This window comes from Tamandua tetradactyla, chromosome 14 (assembly GCF_023851605.1).
Source record: "Tamandua tetradactyla isolate mTamTet1 chromosome 14, mTamTet1.pri, whole genome shotgun sequence".
Taxonomy (NCBI): domain Eukaryota; kingdom Metazoa; phylum Chordata; class Mammalia; order Pilosa; family Myrmecophagidae; genus Tamandua; species Tamandua tetradactyla.
The window spans coordinates 28,257,419-28,277,553 of record NC_135340.1 but is presented as its reverse complement, the minus strand read 5'-3'; the positions used below and the strand labels follow the sequence as shown (position 1 = coordinate 28,277,553).

The 20,135-nt window shown below is 37.5% G+C and overlaps 1 long non-coding RNA gene across 1 annotated transcript in view; it reads left to right on the top strand.

Annotated features, from left to right (window-relative positions):
- The first annotated feature begins 1,198 nt into the window (after positions 1–1,198).
- LOC143654855 (uncharacterized) overlaps positions 1,199–20,135 on the top strand; it is a 30,966-nt gene continuing 12,029 nt past the window's right edge. Inside the window, exons 1-2 of the long non-coding RNA XR_013162009.1 lie at positions 1,199–1,495; positions 2,139–2,222. This is a non-coding gene — a long non-coding RNA (uncharacterized LOC143654855). The remainder of the gene's footprint in view (positions 1,496–2,138; positions 2,223–20,135) is intronic.

Genomic DNA, 20,135 nt, shown 5'->3' with positions numbered 1-20,135 from the left:
TATGTCATGGTAAGATTTTCTCCCTGCTATTCCTATTTGTAGTCATGAAGGCTAAAAAAAAAAGATAGAGTAGCTTTCTATTAACCTCTCCTCCCTCTCCCACTCTCTCCTTCACTCTGCCCCCCAGTTCTCAATCCAGGAAGGAGCTGATATAACTTGCGTAAAATGAGCACTGGAAATTAATGATGCAGAGATCAGCTGACATACCCAATTCCTTCACAAGAATTTGTATGATGATTCCCCATAATTTACAAGACACAGCCCAAGAACAGTATGAGCTCATCAAAGTAGGGGGAAAAATGGCCTTTTGTCACAATTTGGTAAGAGCTCCACAGATCTTTGTCAAACAGGAGTAAAACTTTGTAGGTCTAGAAAGGTTTATTAAAACAGAGATTTATAATCCAGCTTTGCAAATAGCTACTCGCCTCCTAGCTCTGGTGAATCATATTTCATTCCAGAAATGTGGCATAAAATACTGATATATACACATACTCGCACACACACTCACACACATAAATTGTATACATATATATATTTTTTCAACAATCATTGCTAACAATCACACTGAGCATCTATGAATGTGTAATGTACTAAGCCTTATAGGTTAATCTAAATTGATTGCTAATTATAACAAAGGCCACCATTTGTTGAATCTCTGTTATGAGACAGAAGATTTACAGATATTATCTCTAATTGTCACATCAAATCTGCAGAGTAGATATTGCCTCCACTTTTCAGATGGGGAAGCCGGCATAGAGTTTGCAGTTTGTTATATGGTGCAATCAGGATTCAAATACAGATCTGTACTGAATCAGAGTCCATGCGCTATGTATCAATAAGGAATTTTGTAATTTCAAGTGACAGAAAACCCAGTGAAACTGGCCAAAATAATAAAGGGAATTTATTGTCCTACATAAACAAAAAGGCCAAAGGTTGGCCTCACTGGGTGTTTGCTCCAGCAGTTGAAATCATTTCTCAAGAGCATAATTTCTTGCAGTCCTGTGTTTTCCTGAAGTATCTTTATCCTCAGGCTTCACATTGTGGTGCAGCAGCTCTGCCTCTCACCTCAAGATACCAAAATCCCGCCCCAGCGATTCTCGATGGCACTTTAACATCTTCAACATGTTAAAGAGAGGCTAATATCTTAATTCTCAGAAAAGACTGAGGGAGCTCCTTGGATTGATTTGGAGCTGTTACCTACCCCATGAAATGCCATATTCTTTTACTCCATCCTTGGGGAAAACCTATTGTGGGTGGGACCTTTTGGCTCAATTGAGATGTGACTCAGCCCATTCAATGTGAGTCTTAATCCCTTTACTGGGCTCCTTTATGAGGATAATAGAGAGAAACACCCTAAGAGAATGAGCAAGGACCACGAGAGCTGAGAGAGAAAGCCACTGAAACAAGAAGCCAGGAGAAATGGGTCAGCAGTACCACCACGTGACTTCCCATGTGACAGAGGAACCCCAACACCATCAGCCTTTCTTCAGAGAAGGTATTTTCCTCTTGATGCCTTAATTTGAACATGTGCATGGCTTTAGAACTATAGATTTGTAACTTATTATCTATTAACTATAGATAATAAATCCCCATGGGAAAAGCCAACCTATTTCTGGTATATTGTATTCTGGCAATTTTAACAAATTGGAACACTCCTCTTTCCTAGAATCCTACCAAATGTCTTCTGTTAAGTCATTTGGTTTGCTAGGATTACATTCCCATCCTTGAGTCAATCTCTTGGCCAGGGTAAATGGGTCTATTGGGGCCACATCTGGAACTGGGAATGGAACCAATCCCACCCAAACCACAAGATGAAGAATAGAGAAAAGATGTTTCCTCCCAAGCTGCCAAAGCCAATAACAAGAAAGTAAAAACAAGAAAAACAAGTTTTCTGTTTGTACCTCTATTAAAGGATATATAATAGACATAATGAAGGAAAAGATGCACTTTTGCAATGTATATAAGAACAAGGATAGCAAACAAGAGCTGAGAAGGGCACTTTAAGGAATTATTTAAATTAGTTGAAAAGTAAATGAGGCTAGAATCCCAGAAAATAAAATTTTGAACAGTTTCATCATTCTTGGTGGTGGTGATTTGCTGTGATTTTGAGTTTTGTTTTACTTTGCTTCTTTTGCAAGATTAACTAAGAGATGGAAGAGAAAGCTGGAGTGCAAAAGTTGACAATTAATCCTTTCTTCCAGAGAAAAAGACAAATGACTTTGGTAAGGCTAAATGATATGTAATAAACGGCTGAAGAATCTAAGCTTTCTAATAATATGTAATATCAAACTGTTGAGAGGTGTTGAACTTAAAATTAATATGGTAAAAATGATATTTAAGGGAGATTCTTTTATTCTGTATTATTAAAAAAACACAGAGGTGAGGCAATCAGTGTAAATAAAAGATTAATGGTAAGAAGTTTAGCCAGAATGATATTGCAGTGCCCGGGATGTAAATTCTCAAAAAAAGCATATGTTAATTACACGTGTCTGGATACTCTTTGTGCTAGCCACAGTCCTAGCAGATGGGATTCAAAGAGGAATTAGGTAAAACGCTGCCCTCAAGGAACTCACAGTCTGAATGTGGAGGCAAGTGTAAAGATATTTCAACCAAATATGGTAGATAGCATATGGAGACAAGAGAAAAATACTGTGGGGTGTATAAGAGAAACCAACCTGACCTAGAGAAATAGGAAGCAGCCAGACTTGAGTGGGAACTAAAAAGGTAAATAACCAAAATCAGCATGGAGGCCTTGGAATATAAATTCTGGATCCTACTTAACCTGTTTTGCAAGCAAGGCAGGTTGAAAAAATATTTTAAAAGGTAGGAAGGAAGGAAGGAAGGAAAGAAGGAAAGAAGGAAGGACGGGAAGGAGGGAGAGAGAAAGGGAGGGAGGGATGGGGGAGGAATGAAGGAAGGAAGGAAGGGAGGGAGGGATAGAAGTGGGAGTGGAAGGGAAGGAAGGGGGGTAGAAGGAAGAAAGGAAGGGCAATTGGTTTACTTGGTTATACTTGTTTTACCTGTTTAATAAGCCAGGTCTTTCCTTTTTCCTTTTTTAAACTTCTCATTAGACCCGGCCTTAAAATGTGAACTTCAGTAGCAGAAAATGGAAAGAAATGAACTAGTAATTCCAGATATAATCAGTGGGGTTACCTAGAGAAAAGGGACACTATTCTTAAACTGAAACGTTGATTTGGCACTCGGGACAGAAGGTCTTGATCATTTAATGATATTCTTTTTTCCACTAATTGGTACTCTGCCAAGACACTAATGTATGCATATTAGACTGGGAAAAGGAGGATGACAAACTGTTGTTTTGACTTTGTAAAATAAAGCATTATAAAGAAGCAATTTCAGACATCAGTAGTTTCAGTCAACTATTTTTCTCTGCTGTGATTGAGAAATGTCACCCTGACAGATCTTCTGGAAAGTAGATCAGGGGTAAGGAGTAGAGGATGAGTTATGATCTCACCTAAACCTGAGATGTGCTGTCTCCTACCTCTGGAATTTCTTACACCCCTACAAATATTCATTCCTTTAAAGGCATTACTAAGAACCCATATACTTTATTTATATCCTACTGAACCCATCGCTGATTCATATAGTGTTGAAGCAGTTTTATATTATACTGTTTCATCTTGAACTTCATGGCTGGCATTGTAAACTTTCCATGCTCTTCCTTCTGTAACTCGATTTTGTTCAATTATTCATTGAAATAGACACCTCTTAAATCTGGGAGAAATTAAATGCTATATCCACATTCATACCAAATTAATTAATCATGATCAATGTTCTTACAATGAATACTAAAGGAATTAATCATGCCTAAAAACATATTGAAATGTGCATCTCAGAATGTGAAGATTCCCCCTTTCGGCAGGTAGTGTATAAGTTTGAAAGGGTGTCCAAAGTTTTCTGCTTCTTCATCCTTTTCTCTGTTGCTGTAGCTGCTGTAAGTCATTGTCTAAGGTTCATGCACAAGAATGCCCATAAATGAAGATGATGGTTGATTTTCTTCCCCTGGTATTCGGGTCTTAACTCCTTTAAGGGGAAAGGAATCATAAACATATAAAGACTGTCAAATTAGAGCCAGGGGCCACATGTACACCGTCACCTGTTTTGGAATAAGGCTTTATTGGAACACACCACACACCAATGGTCACTGTCACTGAGAGAGGCCTTATCATCTGCAAACCTGACAATACTTACTTTCTGTGCCTTTGCAGAAAAAAGTTTTCTGACCCCCGCTTTAGACAGGTAGAAAGGAATAGATTTTTTGTTTATGGTTTTTCACAATCTCAACCCTTTGAAGGCAAGTCCCCTTATATTATTCTAAGAGAAATTTCCATAAAGACGGTGGCTCTGAATGTGTCTCCCAGGCCCAGAGCATAACAGGTCCCCACCACACTGTGGCTGAGTGAATTTTAATAAGTTAATGCTCTATCCCAATGTGAGTGAGGACATTTTTATGCCTATGAAGTAGGGAGAGATCTTTGGTGTTATTTATAACAAATTTTGAGATTAAATGTAATTATATAGAATCTTATACAGATCTACAGGGTTCACTTTTGCATTTTAATTAGTTAGTGAACACTTATAGTAACCACCATATGCTAAGCTCACCGAACTTTGCAAATATCAACTCATTTAATTCTCATGCAACCCTTGGTGACAGAGTTACAGATGAGGAAAGTGAAGTGACTTGCTCCAGGTCACACAGGGAGTTAGTGGCAGAACCCGATTGGAGCCCAGCATTCTAGCTTCAGAATCTGGATTCTGTCCCCTGTGCTAGGCTGCACTGCATTTTGTATAAGGTGTGCTGCTTTTCAAAGGCTGGCCCTCTACTTTGGGTAATGAAGCAGACACTTTGATCCCATTGGTTTCTTTTGTCTCTTTCCATTGGAGAGGGCCCATCAAGGATGACACACTAGTCCTTGGGGTCCCCAAGTCCCTGAAAGTGCATCTGGAGATATCAGCTCCTTTTCATAAAATGATCTTTTTTGTTCAAAATAAACTCCTGGAAATTTGTTTTAATCCTCCAGGAAATTCATCACATTCTATCAATTCCTGATCTCAAGATTCCAAAATTAGTAGGTAGGCTTTCAGGTAATCATTCAGCTTACTCATTTGATTCACTTTAAAATCAGTGTGAAGGGTTTAATCAAAGTAAGAAAGCACAAAATTACGATTCTCTATATCAGCCAGTTCTTGGTTGAAAGCAGCAGAAAACAGAAAAGTTAAGTCAAAACAAGAATTTCCAGGAAGGATAGTAGGCAGTTCACAGACTTGATTCCTGAAGAATGAAGCTCTGATAATGGGCAGGAACTAAAGGAGTCTGGGCATCAGAGGACGAGCTAATTTTAGGATGGCATGCCTGTCTGGGTAGGGGACATGACTCAGGTACCACTGTTCCTGGCCAAATTCCATCGCCCTGATGGACTCATGGGAATATTTTCTCAACTGCCCATGTGTTTTTGCATTACTCCCTCAAGATGCAAAGTCCTTGAGAGGTCAAGGATAGATGGCTCAGCTGCCAGAGGTAAAGAGAATATTGGACTTTCACATCAACCTTCATACACTGGGGATGCCTCAAAAATCAGAAGAGTGCCCCAATTCTGGGTAGCCAATATATATATACATGTATATCCCGAACAACAATCCCATCCCTAACACTTACAGCTCTTTATTTTCACTATTAAAAAAAAGTAAATTTTGAAAGAATGCTCCTTTGTCTGTTTCCTGTAAGTAAATAAACAATGATTTTATGGTTTTCTGTTTCACCAAGCATTTTTTACCTGATGTGGCAAAAAGTCAGGAGTCTTGGATAAATGGATAAAGTTCAATTCTTTTTTTTTTAATAGAGTATGTATGTTAAGCATTTGTGAATTAATCATTATAAATTAATGGAACTCAACACCTTAAAGTGATTTTTCATACTCAGAAAAAAAAATCCTGTATTTATAACTTTATTCTTCTGGGAGCAAACATTCATTCAATATCAAATATCCAAGGGCAAGGAACTAAATAAAGGAACTTACAGATAAGTTAGATGTCCAGTGTGAATTCTTGGTGAAGAATTAAATGCTGCTCTCAAATGTGTATCTGATTTGAGAGTTTTAAAAAGGTATAATTGCCTCATACATCGTTATTCCTTTTTTTATTCATTCATTCAATAAAAATTCATTGAGCTCCTCCTATGTGCCAATGCGCAGAGTGCCAGCAAGTGGCCATGTTCTGAATGGAACCAAAGCCCTGCTCTTTGGGGAATTATATTCTACGTAACTTTGGTAGAGTCTCATCTACCAAAATTTTTATCCTACGTCTTAAATTACTACAATGAAAACTTTTTTAATGAAAAACCATGTTTCGTAGAATGCATTCTATTTCAATCAAATAATAAATTGGGAAATGTGGTAGATTATTACCCTAATGACCCTTAATAAATCATGTCCTTTGCAATGTTCTGTTGTTGCTCTTGCTATCAAGAGGTGGAATCAATTTCCCTACCACTTCAATCTGGGTCAGACATGTTGCTTTCTTCAACCTGAAGGTAGAAGAAATGATGACTTGCAAATTCCGGAGCCAGGGCCTCAACAGGCCCTGCAGCTCACCTTCGCTGTCTTGGAACCTTGGTACCACCATGCTGTGAAAAAGCCCAGACTAGTCCACTGGGGGATAAAAGACCACCTGAAGGCAAACTGGTCCCCCGGCCAACATCCAGCACCACCTGCCAGACAGGTGATGGATCCACCTTGGGCCCCTGCTCCCGTCGAGCTGTCAGATGACTGCAGCCTTGTGAGTGATTCCTGGTGAGACTAGCAGTGTAACCACCTACCTTATCCTCAGAATTGTGAAAAATAATCAGCTGTTGTTGTTTTAAGTTACTAGGTTACTTGGGTGGTTTGTTAAGCAGCACTAGATAACTGAAACTGCAAATATTTATTAAACATCTACTACCACTACACTTACCATTCTTGCATTCAGCTTTTTTGACTAGACCCTATTTCTTCATATCCATCTATTATAGTTGGTCATTTACCAAAATTGGGTGGCATTCACTTACCTTATGCAATTAAACGTTTCCAATCTGGATGATACTGGAGACTCTTCAGTTTTTTCTTTGTGTATTTATCCCCTTTTCTTGGAAAATAATCATGGATTTTTACATAATAATAGCCACAATTATAGAGATTTAGAAAAAAATAATTATATGTCAATTTTTCCTAATTGTCTAGAGTCATAAACTTCCAGGAAAGGTAGGACACAGGCAGAAATGGAATTGGACAAAACCCTTGGACTTACATTACTAAATTTCAAGTTTTGCTTAGAAAGAACACTTGTGAGTCTTTGTGCCGGCTCCTGTATCTAAACATTTGGGGCTGCTTACATAGTCTATGCTTACAGTTTGTCCCAGAGGCATCAAAAATACCCATAAAAACTTCAGATTTATGTAAAAGCTAAAATGCTTTGTTTAACAAAGAAAGGATTTTATGGCTTGTTAAATGATCTACACAACTGTGACACACTTCCAAATACAAAAGCAGATACAAAAAAAAAAAAAGAAAAACAAATCAAAACACACAAAAACAACAATAACAAAAAGTTTCCCTTGATACCCCCACCCTATACGCGCGCGCGCGCGCACACGCACACACGCAAACATGCACACACACACGCACACACACACACACACACACAGAGATATGCTTATATTGAGGAAATCCCAGCTGAGAGATCTATTTAGCCTCAATAACCATGCTTCTTACTTCAAGGTAGCCAAAAAAAAGCTGGTTTCTGGCCAAGCATCTCTAGCTCTTTCCTACCTGCAGTTGTGTCCAGCATGAATCTGTGCATCCTGGAGAACTTAGTAGAGTGTGTGTGGGCATCAGAATTATTCCTTTCCATGCTGGAAAAAAGACTACTTTGTTCTCTGTAGGTGACACATTAGAGGCTTCTTGGGCTGCTTATTTGTTTTGAAGCAGAACCATCATTGCCTTCCTCTCTGCCTTAGAAAGGAAAGTAGGACCTCTACACATGCAGGAGTGCTATGAATCAAAGAGGAACATGTTAAGAATGTTCTTTCCTGTTATTTGCATGGAAGAAGCCAAAAATAGTAATTTTTTTCCTTGAACTGTTTGACAGGTAAAAGCCTATTAAATAGTGCCTCAAATTGTCTCATGGAAATTAGACTCATTCTTCTAAATTAAAAAGATGTACACAATCTCACCTTATTGCACAGCAAATTGATAGGCACATTTTTTTTCTTTTTCAGCAAGGTAAAAACTCAAGGCTTATCACATTTTCGGTTCAAAGTTATTAGAAATCTATAGGACAATTAAAATTTTTAAAAAATGCCTTGTAAAAAGAGAACATCAATTTTAAGCCTGATATTTTAGAATTCAAATTGTTGGCTTGAATTGCATCTCAGATTTAACACATCCAGCCCCAAGGTAAATACTGCTAAGCAAGCATGAACTGAGCTTAACAGAATTTAATATGCCCCAATATAATATTTATTTTAATGGAATAATTTCTTGCTCTTGTTTTAAGACGTATATTTGCTACAACTCTTTAGAGCTTTGCCTCTTAGATGCAACTCCTGTGTCTCCAAGGGCTCACTACTCTATTTGGGGGTGGGGGATGGGGGTGCAGGGTGGAGGTGCGATGGGAGGTGTACATTTGCTTTTACCATCAGGACAACTGGACAGATACTTTGTCTCAATACTCTGTAGGAATCACATCTAATAGAGTGAGTTCACCTTTCAAAATTCAGTGTAAGCTTTTATTATAAACCACAGCTCACTGGATCCATCCAAACAGTAAATAATTGTCACCATATGCATCAGAATGGCAAGAAAGTTTGCGTTGTCAGGTCAGTGATATGTTATTCTATAGATAATGTTAGCCAGATGTTCTTTGTACTCTTGGAGATTGTTTGAATAGTATGCGATAGGCTTATACTCCAGTTAGAAAACTGAGGTTAGATTTCTCTACTGATAATTAGTTGTTGGGTGTTAGAATTAGCTAATAAGGAAACATTTACAGGGCTCTCCTTCTCAACAAGATGTAAGACGCTACTATCTATGTATCTATCATTGTGTTTCAATCTGTCTATTTAATATCATGGCTCAATATTTATCAGCAGTTTGGCTAACAGACATCTCATTTAAGAAAGATTGCTTATAGAATGTGATGGTTATCATGAAGAAATCATCTACTTTCCCATACAATCAAAAGTTTCCCATGGATCAGATGCAATCAGGAAAGAAGTTAGGTGCTTGGAGTATGTGAAGTTGCCACCACCTTCTGACCCCCATAAAATTGTTTTACTAAATTACACGTTTTACATGATGCTATGACATTACCATAGCAATGGCTACTGCACGGATGCTGTCAGGTTCATTCTTCTTTCCTCTACACAGTCTACTTCATGAAGGCCCCTGGGGAGAAATGACTCCCAAGTCTCAATAACAAAGAGTGATTGTTTTGTTTTTTATTTAACATATAGAATGATTATCTAATCATGTTATGATTTTTAAAATCTAATTATGTTAGATAAAAACTGCAAGGTTTCCTATTTTATGGTGGCTGCTAGAAAACTTCGACCCAATTTTTGAAGGACCTGTGTGCAATGTTATGAATGTATTTCGGCAAATTTCCCAGCTTATTTTATATCTACATCCATTTACTCTTTGTTTTTATACCTTTGCTTTTTTGTTTGTTTGTTTTTGCATGGGCAGGCACCAGAAATCGAACCCGGGTCTCTGGCATGGCAAGTGAGAACTGTGCCACTGAGCCACCGTGGCCCACCCTGCACCTTTACTTTTAACGTGTGCCATTTTGTTGTAATAATAATAATAATATTTATAATAAAGTTTCTATTGGTGTGTGCTTATTATCTGCAAGCATATGAACTAAGGGCCCAATATATAGTACTTAATTTTCAGTATCTCAATATATATAGTGCCTAATTTTATCCTGACAAAATACCAGTAAGAATTACCATCTCCATTTTTAATAGATACGTGAATAAAAGGTCAGCAAGTCTTAGTTTTCCCTCTAGCTATTAGTGGAGGAATTTGGGTTTCCTCAAAGATGAGCCTGACTCTAAATTCTGTGTTCTTAATAAGAAGAGTGAACATGGGAGAGCAGAATCTGGGTATCAATCATTAGTGTTTCATATGGATTTTCCTAATTAAAGGCAGGACAATTCTATAGTTCCTATAAGCACATTAAGTATTAGTAATGCTTATTCATAAATAAGGACTATCATCCTCATTGTACTGATAAGGAAACTGAATCAAAAAAGTCAAGTAACTTCCCAAAGTCCAAGGTCGGCGATAGAGCTGGGATGTGATAATTCCAGGGCCCATGACCTACCGTAAAGTCATCCTGCAACAGGTGAGGAGTATTGATTGCCAAGTACCTGTGTATGTACAGGTATATTTGCCATGTTTATCTCATCCCATGTGGAAAAGATCTTGTTCAGTGCCAACTAAGGTAAAAACTTATTTCTTTATACAACAGGGTAGGTAGCTGTGCCTGACATCTGCGGGAAAGGCTAGAGGACTCTTGAAAGTACCTTCAGTCCCAGTTCAATTGGATTAAATACTCTTTGAGGGCAGAGGTTATGCACGTGTACTTTGAGCAACAATAAGCCTGAACTGCTCTTTCCTGTTAGTGGCCCTCAGCTTTTTATGAGTCCCAGGGCTGAACTGACATTCACATTCCTAGTATGCTTTTAACCAAGAATGACTTCATTTCTTTTATAATGAATTCTGCTCTGCTGACACCACACCCTTTGGTCTCTAACCAGTAACAGCTGCCTATTGAAAGCTCTGTTTTCAGGTTCTGATGTTTTACCCTCGGGATGGGGCTTTTTGGTCTGAGAGTGCTCTGGGGCCTGGGGTTGTATTCTTGTGTACCTTCTGGAGAATGGTGTGTGCGGGACACTGCTTGCAAATCTGGGCTGGGCAAAGAGAGACTGGTGTAAGTTAATACATTCTGAATTAAGTAGTACTTTGGGTTGTAAGTAAATTCCAATCAAGATAAGACAAAAATGGAATTTATTATAGATCCATCAGCATCACAGAACCCCCAAAATGAATGTTGAGGCTTTCCGTGATTCTAAACCAGGATTCTTACTAGATCCTCAGCAAATTAGAATGGGCTCAGAGTCACTCATCACAACAGAGAGAGAGAGAGAAGGGATTGTGTGTGTGTGTTGCTTTCTTTTGTTTGCTTGTTTGTATGTGAAATAAAATGGAGGCTAATCAATAGAGACAGTGGCTGAGCTGTCAGGAATATGAGTACTGGGCTAAAATAGAAATGAATTCTTTGGGGATAAGCACCTATGATTTGGTTTTGGTACTATAGATTCTGCCACATTACAAGCTTTACTTCTTCTCTCTTACAAGTAAGTAAAATGTCCAACTTGCCTTTGGTGGATATTCCTTTCATCCACATAAAGTACAGTCAGGAAAAGTAACTTTGAAGTGGTCAGTTAACTTCTAACCACTGGAGAAGGAATTGGCTGTTCAGGAAAATCAGTGATTCTCCTCAAGCACTGGCATCCCCACTATATGGGAAAGAAAGGGGGTATTTGCTCTGCCAGCATGTGGGCTGCATTCATTCCAACAAGGCTGAGGAAGGTCTACTGAGGAGGGGAGGGGTGTGTGCGTGCTTTATGAAGATCAAAGAATTTTCCCTCTCCGCACTGTCTCTCATGAAATAGCTGATAGTGCCACAATGTAAAAGCTTGTAAGATAGTACTGGAATGACTGTTTATCATGAAGTGCAGTATACTGTGTATGGCTAAGAACAGAGATTTGTGGACCTGAGCACCCGGTTTCATCTCTTAGTCTTCTGTTAACTATCTCCGTGGTCTTGGCAACCCATTTGTACCTTCTGTGACTCTATTTTCTCCACTGTAAAATGTGAGAAATGGCAGTACCCTCCTCATAGAGGTGTAAGAATTATGTATGCCTTAGGTCTTCAGGAGTATAATAAGTGCCACACATGGTTAGCTGAAGACCAGTAAGTCTTCACACAATCATCCTTTGAATGTTGTCCTCTTTTCCATTCTCACTTTTACCTCCTGCAGATCCTCATTGCCTCTCTCATCAGTCTAGGGTAATTGTTTGCAAACTAGTCTCTCTGCCCCTCCTCCTTTTGAATCAGTCTTTCATGCAGGTTCCTTTTTAATCTTTCTAAAATGCCACTTTTCATTTATTTCATTGGAAAATTATTTCCCCCAGAGTAAAGTTTGCATTTCTTTGCCTGGCACTTAACCCCCTCCTCAATTTTGCGCCTGCCTCATTGTCAAACTATATTTTCTACTCTATCTTCTTCTCTGGAAGTGGCTGCTTCTTTGTGGTAGAGGTAGGATGGAGAGAGAGGTGAAGTAGCTGAAAGGAAGAGAAACAGAATGGATATTCCTAATTTAAACTTGGCAAATCAAGGCTTCTGAGGTCAGTACTAAGCAAGACCTGGTGTTGAAGCCTCAGGTTGGGCTATTTCTGTGGAATCCAGGAAGGCTCTGTGGATGGAGAAGTCACATCCTCTCTGAGACGCACACTGCTCCTTAACCACCCTGTCTCATGAAAAGCTGGCCCGAATGGCCTGCAATTGGTCAGAGCTTTATTGAATACTTACTTGTACAATGAGAGGTTGCCACATTAGATGCTGATACAACCTGGCCTGTACATTACATTAATATAGCACAATTTTATAGTATGAAGAAATATTAAGTAGGAATGAAGGCAAACAATATATTCCTAATGGATTTATGGCATCTTTTATCCTACTCCTTCACTTTGGCTATTAAAAACTGAAATTATTTTCCCTTCTTTGTGAAGTAGAATAGATTAATTTCCAATCTTGCATTCTGTTATGTCTTCTTATGGAATCTGTGCATTGGGAGAAACAAAGATATATATATCATATTGATCTCCTTTTTTTTGCCAGCAAAATGTGTATGTGAATGCTGCGTATTGGATCTCTGTGTGTGTTTACGTTTTAGAAATATTCATAATTGGCAGGGGCTCCCCTCTGTGCTGCTTGCTTGTCTTATTCTGCACCCCATGAAACTGATCATGTTGCCAAGTTCTTACTGACATCAAAGAGGACTCTTGGGCTCAGATAATCTCTGTGGGATGCAGAGGAAGAGGAGAAATAGCTCTTTCCCAGAGAACACATCTCTGGCTGAGTTATAAGTAAATTTTGGGGCTTATTTGACAGTTTTTCCACTGGCCAGACTCTGAGTTAGGGCCAGTATTGCAGCTGACGTCAATCGGCTTATGGCCAGGTACTGGGCTATGCTGGGCAAAGTCTCAGGCAACAGATCCTTCCCCCTTGGATCCTGATTTTCATAGTTCCGTTTTGCATGATGTTCTCTCACATAGCAATAAAAATAGTAAACCGATTAAAAAGCACAAGCCACCCATGCATGCATTCCTTTCTCCTATACCCAAATGACTATACAATGCCAACCCTAGCCAAGGTTAATTAATAGCACAACAAAGATTCTGATAAAAAAATTTCCTTTTCTCACAGGCTGCAGAGCTAGACCCATGCCAGTCCTGTGTTTCTTAGTTGCACATTTCTTTGCACTGATTAGTCACATCTGTGCAAAGATATTTCGTTCTCTTCATACCTTCCCTATGGAGACATATGCTAGGCTGAAGTTGGTGAAACTGTGAAGTGGGCAACCTTGATTTATGAGTCTAGTATTTCCCCACGTTTTGATAAATTCCTATGGGTTTTGGATTTCTCCCTTATTTGTTCAGGCACCTGCTGTTTCATGCCCTCCCGTGGTTTTAGAGGCCCACCACTGAGAAAAAACAAAGCCTTATGCTCCTAAACATATTGTTTCCCAATGTCCAGAACATTTACTATTTCTCATCTTCACAGATCCTTACCAATCAATGGATCATCATTGGTGATGATGAGTTTATGAAGTCGGAAAGCTACTGTGGAAAATTTCCATTTGTGAGGCCATTGGAGAGATAACACTGTCCTCTGGTTTTGAGCAGGGGACCCATTCAAACATATGTAGACAGAAAAATCACATTTGGACTTAAGATAACCCAGGCATGTACAACACAGTGAGCATGATAACCTAGATCTTTGATGTGTTTTCTTATTTCAAGTGGACACAGGGAGTTTGCTACTCCTGGAAACTTTTCCATCTTTTCCATCATGGATGTTCTCCTGAACTACACTGTAGAGACGACTTGACTCTGAAATAGAGACTTGACTGTGTTTACTTTAGCAGACACTCTCCTGTTTATTTCTTGGTATGAATAGTCTGAATTGCCTATAAAAATATTAAAAAAAAAAACACCTATAAGTGATACCATCAAATAGATGTAGATGTTTAAAGGACTCAGAGACCAACTATTCAGCTTGTTTATTCTATAGCTGAGAGAACTGAGACATGGTTGTTGGAAAAACCATGTCTAGAACCAAGATCTATTTAATCCCTGAACTATACTTATCTATTTTAGTTAAATAATTAATGAAAACAACTCACAATAGAATTTTCATACCCCCAAATTATTTTTAACTCTCTGATAAGAAAGTTCTTTGCATTTTAATATTGCAAACTCACTACTTTATTTCTCTTAAATGTTTCTGAAGCATGTTGGAAAATAGTGTGAGTAAAATGAAACAAAGCCATGGAGGCAATTACAGCAGATGAAAACAGAAGTATAATCATGCCCTTTATGAATTCATTGTTAATAGTTTTCCCCTGGTTTTTCAAATGTGCCATGGCTAGCATATGCATAAAATTGAAAAATTGCCTTCATCTTTCCAGCATAAACTGAATGTTAAAAAAAATACGCAGATGCTATGCAATGTTGAGCTATAATGTGCCTAATTATTGTTAGTCCTAAAAGCTAAAGACATTCTTATTAGTAATCTTTATGCTCTATCGTACCCCAAACCAACTCTAATCACATTACCCTTCTCACCGTGTTCCAATTTAATTTCTGAGGCTAAGACCTGGGTTATGTGGATTCTTTGTACTGATCTTCTTTCATTCTGAATTTAAGTTCTCTGTACCTTCAAATTCAAATCCCACCTCCTTCCATCAATTCTTCTCTCTAGGAGCTATATTTTTCCTTAATTCAAACACTTAAACCATAAACTCTAAACCACAAAATTCTATGTTTAATTCTATCCAATATCATACAAAGTGCTGATTTATATTCATAAACCTTGAATTTGCACTTAGATTGTAAAAATATTTATGCAAAAGTATGTATCTTCTCTAGTTTCATACACTCTGGACTTAGAATGCAGAAATAGATGCCTGGTAAGTGTTTGCTTTTGTTGAGCCTATGACTGATTAAAGGTTCATGTGACACAAAATACAGACTTTGAAACTCAAAGTGTGGTCCATGGACCAACAGCATTGGAATTCTCTAGGAGTTTGTTAGAAATGCAGAAAGTTAGTTTCAATACCAGACCTGCTGATTATAAAAACCCAGTGATTATTAAAGTTAGAGAAGCAATTGTTTGGGGGAAAGGGACTTAGTTGGGCCACTGACATTGAGTGCCGGACAATATGTTGCAGGTACTGAATCCTTCTAGGCCCAGATCTGGTATAAGTGCACAGAAGGAAACAATTCTTAAACATTTGTGCTCATCTAGACCTTAAAAATCTAGTGACAGCTATGGACATTCTCTAATGAAAATGAGAATAAATGTACATGAAATATTTTGCATTATTATTATTATGTAATTATATAAAGGACGTTTAATCCTATAAAGAGACCCCTTAAAGGTCTAATGATACTATGTTAAGAATTCCTGTTGAGTAATATAAGTATGTAAAGGACAAGGATAATTTGTGGCTAGAGTGTCTAGATGTGTTACATGTTTATTGTTGAAAAACAAGATAGGTCTATTTGACCTTCTTCCATGGAGGTAGTCTTTGGTATTTACAGTAGATGTTTTAGTGAACAATAATAATCAGTAGGTAATGTTGCTTCTGCAGGTGGGGTGACCAATATATGTGTGTAAAACTAATTTAGCAAAAAAAAAAAAGAGTCTCTTATCTAATACATTTCATTCATCTTGGTAACATAGCTTTGATTTAAGCTATCAACATTAACTTTCTACATAATTGTGTACTTAATTTTTAATTAATTATCTCTCTCTCCCTCTCTCTCTCGCTCAACCCAAACCAAGAGTCATATCTTTCTATATTTTTCTTTAAAGTCCTTTGGGATGATGATCTGAATTGTCTTTAATTATCAATTAAATTTTCTCCAAGTAGACTGTTAAACATTTAGATGAGCCCAATTAGGGAGAACCTCACTTGAACAAAGTTGCTAAATTTGACTCTTTTATTTGAGAAAAAGAAAAGATCAGGTATCTCAGATCAAATGTTACGTATATCTTCTGGAAATGGATGCTAGATTAAATTAAATTAAAAAGTTAAGGTGAAAGAAATGACCTTTTTGTGTGGCATTAGTTTTTTTCAGATTCTAATAATATTAATTTGAAAATAATATGCTACCATATTTCCTAAAGCAAATGACAAATTAATGGCTGCATTTATCCTAGAAGACTATTTCATAAGATATTCTTTAGTATTGCTTTTTTTTCTTGGAAGGAACATGTATTAAAGAAACTGTGTATTTGCCAAACCAATAACATGTGAAATTGGGGTTATGGTACTCTGACTATTTGGACAAGGCATTTGTGAGCACACGAGGAGATATATAGTCCTTTATCAGTGATGGCTGAAAAGCAGTGTTCAGGAAAAGATGGCAAACTGAAAAATACTCCGAACTTCTTATAATAGATTATGGCTCAGGGGAAACCAATAGTTTAATAGAGAAGAAAGTTCTCATCACCTGGTAATAGCAAGATGTACCTCTTGCCATTGATCTCCAAAGTAAGTGGCAAACCATTTCACAGTCTTCGTTACTTAGGTGCTATGGTGAGAATTAAGGCTGAAAAGAAACAAAAACTCAATTCCATTTAATATGACTTAATTGGAAACATTTGCAGAAGACTTGGTATGTAACAGTTATACTTCTTGGTTAGTAAAGGAGAGAGGAGTTAGAAAGAGAAAGGATCAAGGGGAGGTACAGGGACTAAGATGCATGTTTTATCCTTAAGAATTTTGCCATTTAGTTGAAGAATCAACACATGTTGTTGAGTTATCAGTTAACTGATAACTGATAACATCTGGAAGTAACTGACAACATCTGGAAATGTTGACTTTGGGAGACTGAGGAAAGCAAAGAATTGAGGCTGCATTTTTTTTTTTCAATCCTTTATGCTTTTCTTTTTTTCTTGCCTTATTTCATTGGCTTAGAAGGCTATATTTTTAAAAGATAAAAACGATTATTAAAGAAGTGAAACTAAACTAATCTTATTAAAGAAGTAAGCCATCAGGGTCTAAGATATAATAGGGGCAACTATTCTTCATGGAACCCCTAAAGTCACATCACTCAAGCAGTCATTGCTAAACAAGGCTTTGGAAAAATGAGTGATAGTGAAAGTCAGTAAGATCAGCAGCTAGGGGCATGAATTCCCAAGACGAATTTTGAGATGGTGTTAGAATATCTAATTCAAGACTGGTGAAAGTCTTTATCTTATTTATTTATCTAGCAAATGCTATTACCAAAGGCATTGATGACCTCATGAACAGAAGCTCTGATATAGATGATGGCAAGCTTAATACAGGTTTGCTTATAGGAGTTCAATATGTTCCATTCCTTCCTTCCTTCCTCTTGGAAAACTAGTTTAGGAATCAGGGAAGGAAGGGAAATATAGGGTAGATAAATGATAGACCCTTCATTCATAATAGAGACTGGAAAGCCAAGCAGAGAGATTAAAATAGCTTTGTAGTGAATTTGGATTACAGATGAGCAAGTTTATGTGATAAAATCTAGGATGAGGAGAGGAGGCTAGTAATTTTTGTTAATTATTTGAAATTCTGTAGGTAAGCATTATGGTCTTTAATTTTTGTAACTAAAACATTGACTACTGTCTACAGGTGGAAGGCATATGAAAGATCATTTTAACTCCCTCATTTTATAGAGATTAGGTCTTAAAGCTCTGAGAAGTCAAATAATTTGTTGGTTATAGCACAGCCAGTTACTGGCAGAATGACAACAGGCGTACATGGATCCTAATTCTCTTCTGACAGCTTTGAGAGGAAAGTGGGTTTTCACAGAGGTTTCAACTCTGTGAACTGATTAAGCAGAATGGGACAGATGGACTGTGTTTATCGCTGCTTCCACCAATATGTACAATTATCGGGATGTGACATGGTGCTAAGGTTTAATATTTGCTTGTGGACCGCTATTATTTACTCATTGTTTACTGTGCAGCTTGAGGAAATCTAAACATTTTATAAACAATATAATTTATTTTCCTGTAAGTCTATATAATCAAGTAAAACCATTAACTGGAGTTAAAACTACAGTTAAACTTTATTTTCAAAACAAATTACTTTATCACCTTTGGCTACTGGCTTTCTATCGGGCACTTAGAGAGAAGGAACTAAGTCTGTGTGTCTCACTGTGGCTTTTGTTTGGATCATGTAACTCCAGCATTAACTCCAAACTGTGGGTCTTTTTTTTTTTTTTCCCTTCCTTCGGGGATTCTCCTGTAGTTACTGTGCCTATGAGTCTTTTAATTTGCCTTTTGAGATGACATCATTGTTTTAAAGGACTTTAAACTTGTGTGTTTTTGTCTTTTTTTATTTCTAAAAATGCATGTTTATTACTTTTTATCCTGATTGCTTTGGCCTCAGAATAAAATAACCACCACAGTTAGACAATTGTCCATTGCGGCTAGCTTCTATAAAATTCTTTTGGTTTTTCTGTACCTCAGTGAATAGTCATTGTTCATTCATCCATCATTCATTCACTTGTATAATTAATATTTTGGAGTTCTCTCTCTCTCTCTCTCTCTCTGTCAGGACCAGTGTAATCGCCTGGGCTGTGAAGATGAATGAGACTGCGTATTTGTCCTGAGAAAGTTAAAAAATGCAGTGGTACATAACGTCATTTCAAGAGAGTGTATCATTGCTCTCGATGTGCTTTAACTTACAAGGTTTGAAACATACTGTAAGCAAGCCTAGTGTTCCTTAATCATTGGGATTTATCAATCATGATTTTTTCCAGGACTTATTGTTTATATTGAACCTATTTTTATTTCTAGCCTGCAACATTTGAAAATAAAGGCTCTTACGTGAGCTTACTAACTCTTTGACTAATTTACTTGGCCCTGGACAAATGCATCTTTGCTGCCCTCATGGCAGCTTCCTGGGTCCTCAGGGCACTGGTGCTAGTCAGTTCTTAACCCACAAGAAGGATGCTCAGGATGCCGACTCTTCTGTACTCTGAAGGTCTCATCTGGTAAAGCCCCCTTCAGCTCCCCTTTACTATGGTGTTATTGTATTCATGACATATTCTGGATTAGAAATTCATTTTGCTGAGTTTGTTTTTTAAATATGCTTTCTCATAAATTTCATCCTCTATAATAGGCTCAGGCAGGCAGAACTGAGAGAGTTAAGACGAGGGAGAGATGCACAGTAACAATCAGTGCCACTCCTCTGCCAGCTTCTACTTCTTCCATCTGGATGCGCATATTGACAATGAGCATGGAGTGGAAATGGGAATTTTCAATTGATTGAAATACCTAACACTTCTAAAAAGATAGGCAACCAGATAAATTAGATTCATCTACAATGAGATTTGCATTTCTTTTCTGCATTCATGAAAAGGCAAAAAAAGAAAAAAGAAAAAAGAAAATCCCTACAACATGTTGTCCTTTACTTTTATTGCAAGAAAGAAATTTCTTAATAATTAAGTTCAGAATCCAAAGGATAAAAAGAGATGAAGAAAAAGAAAAAAAAAAAAGACAGTAAGCACAATCTAGTGAGATTTAATAATGATTGTGGAGACGAGGGAATTAATATGTTGAGGGCAAAAACCTGCTATCAGAGGACTTGTAATTTTATGGGAGCAGGTAGTGAAGGAATGGATATGTATTTCTTTATAAAAATGTAGATTTTGTTTTGAAAGTTAACAACCAGGAAAAGGGCTTGAATATATGGCTTTACATATGATTTCCTGGCAACAAGTCTTAGTATGTGTGTGTGT